This window comes from Pteropus vampyrus, unplaced genomic scaffold (assembly GCF_000151845.1).
Source record: "Pteropus vampyrus isolate Shadow unplaced genomic scaffold, Pvam_2.0 Scaffold154, whole genome shotgun sequence".
Lineage (NCBI taxonomy): Eukaryota > Metazoa > Chordata > Mammalia > Chiroptera > Pteropodidae > Pteropus > Pteropus vampyrus.
In genome coordinates this window covers 484,054-494,505 of record NW_011888935.1, presented here as the reverse complement: position 1 = coordinate 494,505, position 10,452 = coordinate 484,054, and the positions used below count along the sequence as shown (strand labels likewise).

Below are 10,452 nucleotides of genomic sequence, written 5' to 3'. Positions count from 1 at the left end.
ATGGATGGAAGGCAGACATGAAGCTAGATTCCACACCATGAGGTGGAAGCCGTGTATTAAGGATGGCAGCCAAAATGGATGGATCCTGGATCCCTGAGTCACAGGGATCATGCCAACCAAGCCTGACATAACACCAACATGAGAGAAAAATAAAATAAAATGTCCATCCTGTGTAACCTCTATGTGGGGAGTTTCTGACCTTCACAATCGAGCCTAATCCTAATACCTCAAACCTCACGTGGATCTCCCCAGGAACCCTTCAACCTGAAAGTCTTTTCCTTACTGCTTATGCAAGTTTCAGTCATGTTTCAGCGACTGAATTAGTTTTCTAGAGCTGCCATGGCAAGGTACCACAAACTAGGTATTTAAAACCACAGAAATGTGTCCCCTCACAGTTCCGGAGGCTAGAAGCCCAAAATGAAAGTGTTCCCAGGGCTGGTTCTTCCTGAAGGCTGTGAGGGAGAATCTGTTCTATGCCTCTCCCCTTGCTTCTGGTGGTTTGCTGGCAATATCTGGCATTCAGACCTCTGTAATAATATGGCAAAAGGGCCTTCATGTGGTGAAGGTTAACTGACCTTGAGATGGGGAAATAATTGGTTATCTCAGTTTACAGATGCCTCACCCTGATCTCTGCCTTCAGCTTTGCGTGGCCTTTTTCTCTATGTCTTTGTCTATGTCTCTTCTCATCCTCTTTTAAGGACACCATGTGGGATTAGGATCCACCCTGATACAATAGGATCTCATCTTAATTCGATTACATCTACAAAGACCTTATTTGCAAATAAGGTCACGTTCACAGGTACGAGGGGTTAGGACTTCTACATAATTTGGGGAGATCATAATTCAACCTACTACAGTGACTTAAACCCAAAATTGACCTAAAGTAGGCAAAATCATCTTAAAGGAGAATAAAGTTACACTGCCTGATTTCAAGACTTCCTATAAAAGTGCAATTTTTAAAACTGTGTGGTATTGGCCAAGGATTGGCAAGTAGACCAATGGAATAGACTCTAGAAATAGATACACACATATTTGGTTAATTGATTTATGAAAAAGATGTCAATGGAATTCAATGAGGAAATGAAAGTCTTTTGACAAGTGGAATAACTGGAATAACTATCTGTACAGACAAAAAAGCTTACTATAACATCTTCTACGCGCTCTACACAAAAACAAATTCCTAAACATAAAAGCTAAAACTACAAAGTTTCCAGAAAAAAAAAATATGGGAGCATATCCTCATGACTTTGATGTAAGGAATGAGCTTTTAGATTAAAAAAAAAACAAAACAAAACAAAACAAAAAACAAACAAACAAAAAAACACTCACTAGTCACTTTTTAAAGACTTCATCAAAATTTTAAATTTTTGTTCCTTAAAGAAACCATTACAAAAATAAAAAGGCAAGCCACAGACTGAAAGAAAACATTGCAATATATACATCTGATGAAAGACTTCTTTTTAGAACATGGAAAGACCATCTACAAACTAATACTGAAAAGATGGCCAAACTAGCAAAAACAAAACATGGGCAAAACTGATCGCACATCTCACAAGAGAAGAAACGTGAATGACCAAAAAACACATGAAAAGTCAAACATGCAATTACCCTGTGATCTAGCAATTCTTCTACATATTTTCCCAAGAGAAATAATAAAATAAAATTTAAAAAACATAAGTATAAGAACGAACTTTTATTCATAATAGTCAAACACTGGTAACAACCCAATGCCCATCAACAGAAGAATAGACATGCAACTGTGATGTCTTCAAACCCCGGATACTGCTCAGCAAAAAGAACAACAAACTACTGACACGCACGACGCGGATGAACCGTAGAAATATTATGCTTGCAAGAGTTCTGTGGTAGGGACAACAGCCCCTCAAAGATGTCCAGGTTCAAACCTCTGTAACAAATGGAAAAGGGGCCTTCATGTCCTGAAGGTCATGGACCTCGAGATGGGGAGATAATTCTGGGTTACACAAGCCCTTAAAAGCGGGGAACTTTCCTGGCCATGGTCAGTGGGGTACGTGACCACAAAGGATGCCCAGAGATGCACCGTTGCTGGCTTTGCAGATGGAGGACACACCACAAGCCAAGGAGTGTGGTGGTCTCTAGATAAAGGCAAAGAAAGAGATTTTACCCTAAAGACTCAGAGAGGAACCCAGCTCTCCCAACACCCTGACCTTGACCCACTGAGAACCTCTTGTTGAACTTCTAACACACAAAACTGTAAAATAACACATTTCTGTTCTTTCATTCAGTTAAGTTTGTGGTAATTTGTTCCAACAGCAACTAGAAAACTAATAGCATGTACCAATATGGTTTTATGAATCTAAGTCTAAAAACAGGTAAAACTCATCCACGGAGCTCTCAGGCGGATGGATGGCTGTCTCTAGTGAGAGGCGCCCCGGGGAAATGGGTCCCAGAGGAACTTTCAGAAAATGTCCTGTGTCTTTATCTGGTTGATGCTTACATGGGTGTATACATTGAACTGTCTACTGACAATGTATGTACTTGATGCAAAACGTACCTCAGTAAAAAAGAAATTTAAAGCAGGAGCAGCTATGCGGTCTGCTGTCACCTATTTTCAGCATCTCCTATTCACAAGTTCTATTTTACTTCTTTTCAAGAGCAAGCACGCACTCTTCGTCACTTGCTGACCCACAAAATCACCATCTTGAATCCAAAATGCCACTGCTTTAATCATCCTAAAATGTCCCAAGAAAACCTAGGATTTCTCTGGTAAACAGATGCCCCTGGCACAATGCGTGGGAGAAAAGAGAAGCAACTGTAGCTCTTGACGTGTGGGGGACCCTTTACGTCCCTCTCGTTCTGTCCTCCTGACAAACCCAGAGAGTCAGTTTTAGGGTCTCCATTTTACGAATGAGGAAACTGAGGTTTAGAAAGCTAAGACTCTTTCTGACACGACTTAGCTGACGGGAGACAGTGCTTCACCCCATGTCTGTCTGACCCCCTGGTCGATTCCCGTTCCATGACACCAAGTTGCCTTCCTCCCATACTGCTTCCCTCGCTCGTGGCACTGCGCCCATGTCCTTGGCAATGGCTTAAGAGAAAGGACGCAATGAATGTGTGCAGAATATTCCAGAGTTAAGGGCCCTCCTTGAAGAAGGCCCAGCTGAGGCTCTGAAAAAAAGCAACTTTTTTTGTAACTGTCAAAATCTGAAACTGTTAAGACGTCCTTCAGTAGTTGAGCAAATAAATAAACGGTGGCAGATCCAGACAATTAAATATTATTTAGTGCTAAAAAGAAATGAGCTATCAAATCATGATAAGACATGCAGGAAACTTAAATGCATATAACTAAGCGAAAGTAGCCAATCTGAGAAGGTCACGTACTGTATGACATTCCAGAAAAAACAAAACTATGACATAAAAAGATCAGTGGTTACCAGAGGTCCGGGAGAGAGGATGAATACGCAGAGCATGGGGAATTTTTAGGGCATTAGAACTGTTTGGCATGGTACTATAATGATGGACACATGTCATTATACATTTGTCCAAGCCCATAGAAGGCACAACACCAAGAATGAACCCTAAAGTAAACTATGGACTTTGGGTGACGCTGACGTGTCAGTGCAGGTCCGTCACTGTGACACAGGTATCATGTGGTGAGGGATGTTGATAACGGGGGAAGCTGTGCGTGTGGGGGGGTGGGAGGTATATGGAAAGTCTCTATACTTTCCACTCAGTTTTGCTGAGAACCTAAAACTGCTTTAAAAAATAAACTCTATTTTAAAAAAGACAGTAAATGGACTCGTGTCAGAAAAAAACGAGGGACTTTTAGAAAAAGAAAAATACCACAATGTGATTCTTTACAGATTTATCTCAGTATAATTGACATTCAATAAACTGCACAAATTTAAAGTCCACGATTTGATAAGTTTTGACGTATGCTCACAAGATAATGAACATAGCCACCACTCTCAAAGGTTACTTCCTTGTCTCATCCTGTCACCTCCCCATTCCCAGGTAACAGCAAATCTGCTTTTTGTCGCTACAGATTTATTTGCATTTTTCAGAATTTTATATGAATGGAATTATACAGTACATAATCTCCTTCTGTAATTATTTTGATATTCACCTATGTTGTGTGTATCAATAGCTCACTCCCTTTTTGCTAAATAATATTCCATTGCATGGATATTCCACAATTTGTTGGTCTATTCACCTGCTGATGGACACCTGGGTTGTTTCCACTTTGGGGTATGACAAGTACAGCTGGCACACAGCCAGGAGCAGATGGCTTTGTTCCTCTTGGGTGAACTCCTAGGAGGAGAAAGACGTGCTCGTATGCTCGCTACGCGTTTAGCTGTCAACTCCTAAAGAAGGAATCGGCACTTCAATGTGATCTCAAACCGAAACGAACCACAGCAAGTCTCAAGCAGCCTCAGAACAGGAGTTTCCTTATAGCTGGCTTCTACAACTTTCTGCTGCCACCATCTGGGGGCACAAAGAGGAGAGAGCTGTCCCCAGAAGTCCACTCCCCAGAGCGGGACTTGTCCTGCTTTCTCTGCTCTCTCCAGCTATGTTGCCCCGGGCTCCATCAGACCCGCAGCCTACAGCCCACTCGCAGACTGTTTAACTAACCTGATTACAGCCACAAACATAACTCATCGATTCAAGCCACAAACATAACTCAACGAGGAAGAAGAGGAGCATGGACTTAGACTTTCCTTCGAGCCATACATAGCACCCTAATATCACAGAATAAAAAGAACTTCAAATACTAGACACGAACCAGCACTGTCTTTGCAACCAAACCAGCTCTGCAAGTTGTGAAATGTGTCAGAGGTGTTTTTGCTCTAGTGCCTGGTCCACGGTATGCACTTAATTTGCATTTGAATGAATGAATATCACGTATATTCCCCTAGTCACAGTAACAGTAAAGATGCATTTGGTTGGTAGCGAGACCCGGACGAGCAGTCAGAAAACCTGGACTCTGGTACCGGCCTTGATGTTAAACTAGCTGTGTACCATGGGCAGGACGTGGAATCTTTCTGAGCCTCCATTTTCTATAGGTAACAGAAGAAAAACAACCTGGCTTCTTTAGCTTTGGGATGATTAAGTAAGATGACACCTGCAAAAATGCTTTATAAACTGTCAGTGTGCCACAGATGTACAATGTCTGCTTTAAAAATTTATTCCCAAATATAGGAGCAAATAAAAACAATTATACAATATGACTTTTTTTTTTTTTTTACATTGTCTTCCAAAAACTCAAATCTGCCTCGTACATTTAGCTCTACATCGTTAGTGACTTTGGAAGAGGAAATTTCTGCCAACCCGACTAAACCGAGCTGAGTCATAAAGAGGTCCATCGAGTTTCCAAAGTCGTTTTGCAGGTAAACTTGAATCTGCTGTCCTTTCCGAGGACAAGTCCTTCTCCTCTTTGAGCGTTTCCGGTGGCGTTTCTCTGCACCATCGCGCATCTCTGACACTCTGAAGCGTGGGGATCGGCTTAGTAAGTCTACCTGGAAAGCAAATGCTCATTTCTCCCTGGCACCATGGAGGATGATTGACGCCTGTCTGCGCTTGATTATTTTATAAGTAGTGTTAGTTAAAGGCTACCTAGTTCAAATACATAGTCCAATATTGTTAGAATGCAATAAAACTAATAGTCTATTAATGTGGGGGATTATTTCTACCACCGTTAGCGGGGGTGGGGGGGGAAGTACATAGAGATCTAAAGTTCTTCAGAATGGGCCGGATCTTCATCTGACCCTCATGTGTCCTCCGTGGCCCCCACCTTCACATCACTTGTCCACACCACCCGGAGCTTATTTTGGACGAACATCTGATTTGAGTTGGGGTCCGGGGACATTACCGTAGATGTGCAGTGATCGGTCATGTCCTTCTGAGGACTAGACGGTGAGTTCTCCACCTTCTGCATTCCATCACACGGTTCACTGCATTTCAAGAAGATTACTCTACTGTATTCTAACCCAGAGGCTTCCATAATTAAGAATGAATAAATGAACAAACACACACACTAGGCTGTGTGGAGAGAAGTGGAGAGAAAAACACAAAATTCCCTCCTGAGTAGCATCCTTTGCCAGAATCTCCTGGTAGAGAAAACGTCGAGATGGCCGTACTAATTGCAATGAAATACAAATAGGGCAATAATACATTTGGATAATGAAAAACAGACCAGCTACAGGGGTTTCCAGGGCTGAGGAAGCAGCACTCCACATGACACCTCCCTGCCATCCGCAGAAGGGGGAGAGAGGAGCTCAGTGTCCATCGATCCCCATCTCTTCCCACATGGTACGTTCACCCTCTTGAAACAGGATCTGCAAAAAGATCACCTTTTGAGAAGGGAATGCAGTCTAATTTAATTTTTTTTAAATTAAAAGTTTGGGTAACTGCATGAAAATGAAACCGTGAAAGTAAGCTTTATGTCGTCGACATGGTAAAACATTTTAGTTTTCAACGAAACCTTATCCTATAAGTAAAGTAGAATAGAGTAACACGTTAAATGAGAGGGCAAAAGATCAGGGTGAGCCAGCCCAGAGCCTTTCCGCTCTCTCATTAAACACGGCCCAACACTAGCAGCTAGTCTTTGGATCACCCCCAACGCATGTGAACATTGTTAACACTAACATTTTGTTCTCTCATTTTACTATGTGGAAAAAGAACTCCTTAGAGAGTAGCTGATTGAACATCTTAGGGAAGGGAGGGGGGAAATATCACTTTGAATATGGAATATCTTGTTGTTCCCGGAAAGCAAAGATGCTTTTTAAAAATATCTGCGACGTAACTCAGAGTGGGCTCCACGGGCCGCGTCATGACAATCTTAAGTACCACCATCTTCATACTTGAGAGGGCGTCAGAACCACCTGGAGATGTTAAAGCACACACTGCTCAGCCCACTCCCAGAGTTGCTGATTCAGTAGGTCTGGGGAATGGGGACAAGAATCTAACAGGTTCCCGGGTAAAGCTGCTGCTGCTGCTGCTGGTCAGAGACCACACTTTGAGAACCACTGATATAAGTTATCTTAATTGAGCTGGGTGACTCTGTGAGCATCCGTGAATTTATTATGATACTCGAAAGAAAAAAAAAAAGTCAATATAAAATGTACAGAAAAGCAGTTGTAAAAAAATTATAGTTATTAATACGCAGGGATGTTTTATCTCCTTTTAAATACATGTTGGATTATAAAGCGTAGTTCTTTTAAACTCTGTGTAAGCCAAGAGTGGAAATTCACAAGTTAATGACACAACTCCAGAAAAAATAAGAACTGTACCAAAAACAAGAAAAATTTAATAGCATGGTAGAAAGGGGGCCAGTCCTCAGTCAGCACCAGCAGTGCCCAGTGACCAGTCAAAACCCTGTGTCCCAAGAACAAAATGGCCAAATGGCCCAAAGAAGAGAATTAATTCATGCCCTCGTATCCTAGAAGAGAAAATTTCTAAATGCTTCATTGCAATGAGATGCTCATAAGGCAGTGCTATGTTTTCAATTAAAATATCAAACGAGGTTAATACATCATAATGGCAGGACAATTTGTTTGGCAGTGCCGGCCATGTGGAACCTCGACCGATGTTTGCTTCTGAGGAAGACATCAAGTTTCAGCAAACTTAAATCTATGAAAAAGTAATAGACTTAATTCCTATTGATAAAACAAGGTGCAACTTAAGTATAAAAGGCATAACTAACGACTCAGGTTTGCATTATCCTGGACTATGAGAGCAAATTGAGGTCTCCACCAAGAACCCATCAGCTGATAATACAGAAGGTCTAATTTTGTACTGTTTCGTTTTTACCCTTAGAATCCTTCATTCCTTCAAACTGTTTTCCTAACTTACGTTCGTTTGTGTTTGTTTTAACTCCTAAGCTTTTTCTTTCTGCTACTCTCTATCTGTAACCCATAGCCTTCCTGGCCCTGTAATCATCTGTGCTGACTTTTGGTCTGTTTTCAATCATATCTTTTCAGTCTGTTTTCTTCAGGCATTTATTGGTGTATATATTTTAAATAGTGTATACATTTTATGGTGTATATATATTTTTATACACTGGTATTTTATCTGATGCACTGGTGTATATATTTTAAATTTTATCTACTGTTTATAACCATATGATTAGTTTCCATGTCTTCAAATGTTGTTTCTTATCATTTTAATGGGTATGTAAGTAAACTGTAATTTAATCAATTCCCTCCATCTTTTTTTTTTAACATTTGGATCGTTTTTTACCTTTTCATTTTTATAGACAATATTTTGATGAATAGTCTAGTAGCTACATCTTCAGGCTCATCTGTAATTATTTATTTAGAATAAATTCAGAGATGTATTACTAGAACAAATTCAGAAATTGCTGAGTCAAAAAAATATAAAATTCGGTCTACAGCCATGCCACCCAGAACGCGCCCGATCCCGTCTGATCTCAGAAGCTAAGCAGGGTCGGGCCTGGTTAGTACTTGGATGGGAGACCACTTTGGAATACCAGGTGCTATAGGCATTAAAAATAAATGAATAAATGAATAAATAAATGAAAATAAAATTCTAAGTCTTATAGTATGTATTTTCACATTACAACACAAAGATTATACCAACGAGGGTGTAGCTTTCTGCAGAAAACACGAGGCAATGTTATCACACCAGTTAACTTCCTTTAGATACTCTCCTACAGACCAATCTTCAGAAATAGTAATATTTTGAGCTGTTTTCCTGAAAAAAATTATAACCACAGTACTATGAGCTCACATTTTAACAAGCTGATACAAAAGAAATAACTGCTCTTTGAAATGTCACCTTATTAAACCAGTGCTGTCCAAAGCCACCTTACAATGTCGTGCCTGTTTTGTGAGAGCACATTTGTTTGATTTTGAGGTCCCTTTGTGCAGGGGCCTCGGGCATCCCCATCCTCCTTGCGATGCCAACTAAGTACTATGTGTTTGACCACAAGGTCTGGGCTCTGCATACCTATACCATGCATTTTAGATTAAATCTGATTTCTTCCTTCAAGTGGATGCTTTATTCTTATAGCCAACAGGGCACAGAGCTCAGAGAAAGAAGATTATGTTTTTTAATGTTTATTAATGTCTTAAAACTATGTGCCCATCTGTTCTGAGTCTGAAAGAAATCAAAGTTAGGCTTACAGAAAATCAGGCACAGTGAATCAATCAATTTATTAACCATCGCTGAGTGCCAACAATGCGTAAGGCAACAGGAGTAACCAAAATCAGAGAGTAAACTTAAAAATATGTTGGTAAATATTCTACTTTCCTTTAGTTTCAGTTGATTTTCTTGGAGTATTGGATGAATGTTTAAGTTTGCATTTTGTTGTTCTAGATGTTTATTTTTTCTTAGCCTGGAAGAAGACCTTGGCAGCTATGTTTTTAAAGAATCCTGTTTTTCTTCAATAGATGCTTTTTTAAATTGAGGACATTAAGTGTCTTGCCATATAAGTATTGGCTTTATGTGTTTCCTCTTCTGTGAAATGTCCATTTATGTCTTTCATCTATTTTTCTATTGGATTGTTGTCCTTTCCTTATTGATTTTTAGAAATTCTTAAACTATTCTTGATACAGATTCTTTGTTCGTTAAATGTGGTGTACCTTCTCTCAGTTTATAGCTTATCTTTTCGCCTTTTGAAACATGTCTTCTAATGAATACAGTTTTTGAAATTTTAATATAGTCAAATATATCACATATTTATTTTATAGTGGGCTTTTTTGTGTCCAGTGTTTAAGAATTCCTTCCTTAACCCTCAAAATCTAAAGATATTCATCCATATTTTCTTCTAAAAGTTTTAAAGTTTTCCTTTGAACATTTGCAACCTTAATCCATCTGGAGTTGATTTCCATGACTAATGTGAGATAGGAATCTGATTTACTTTTCATGTGGATGATCATTTTTTTCCTGTTCCATTTATTGCATTCCCTGTAAACAATCCAGGAAATGCAAATCAAGACCTTAAAGGGTTACCACCTTACACTCATTCGGTTGGCAAACATTGAGCACTGAAGAGGGTAGATCAACAGGATGGTGAGAGTAAAAACCGTAACAACTGTTTTCGAAAATGGCCTGGCATTATCTTGCAAAGTTGAAAATCCACGCACCCCACAACCAACCCACATCCCGTTCCAAGGTATAAACTGAGATGACTCCAGCAGGCGTGCGTGGGGACGGAGAACCACATAACGAGAATATCTATTACAGCAAGAAATGTGAAATCCTAAACTCCTGCTTCCAGGAAGCCAGATGAGAAAGGCTGGTGTAGTCACACCATGAAATACGATACAGCAATGAAGATGAATGAATCCCAGCGACCCACAACAACGTGAACGACGCTTAGTAATAGAAAACGAAATGAGAAAAAAAGTCCCAGAAGATTATATACCTCATGATACCTTTTTTAAAGTCAAAAACAATAATCATTATATTGTTTGGAAGCATATATGTGTGATAAAAATATTTTAAATCAAG

The 10,452-nt window shown here is 39.8% G+C and overlaps 1 non-coding gene across 1 annotated transcript; it reads left to right on the top strand.

Moving 5' to 3' along the window:
• The first annotated feature begins 8,363 nt into the window (after positions 1–8,363).
• On the top strand, positions 8,364–8,482 carry LOC111745420. Its single transcript, XR_002782640.1, has one exon. It is a non-coding gene; the product is annotated as a 5S ribosomal RNA (ribosomal RNA).
• Positions 8,483–10,452: the final 1,970 nt, after the last annotated feature.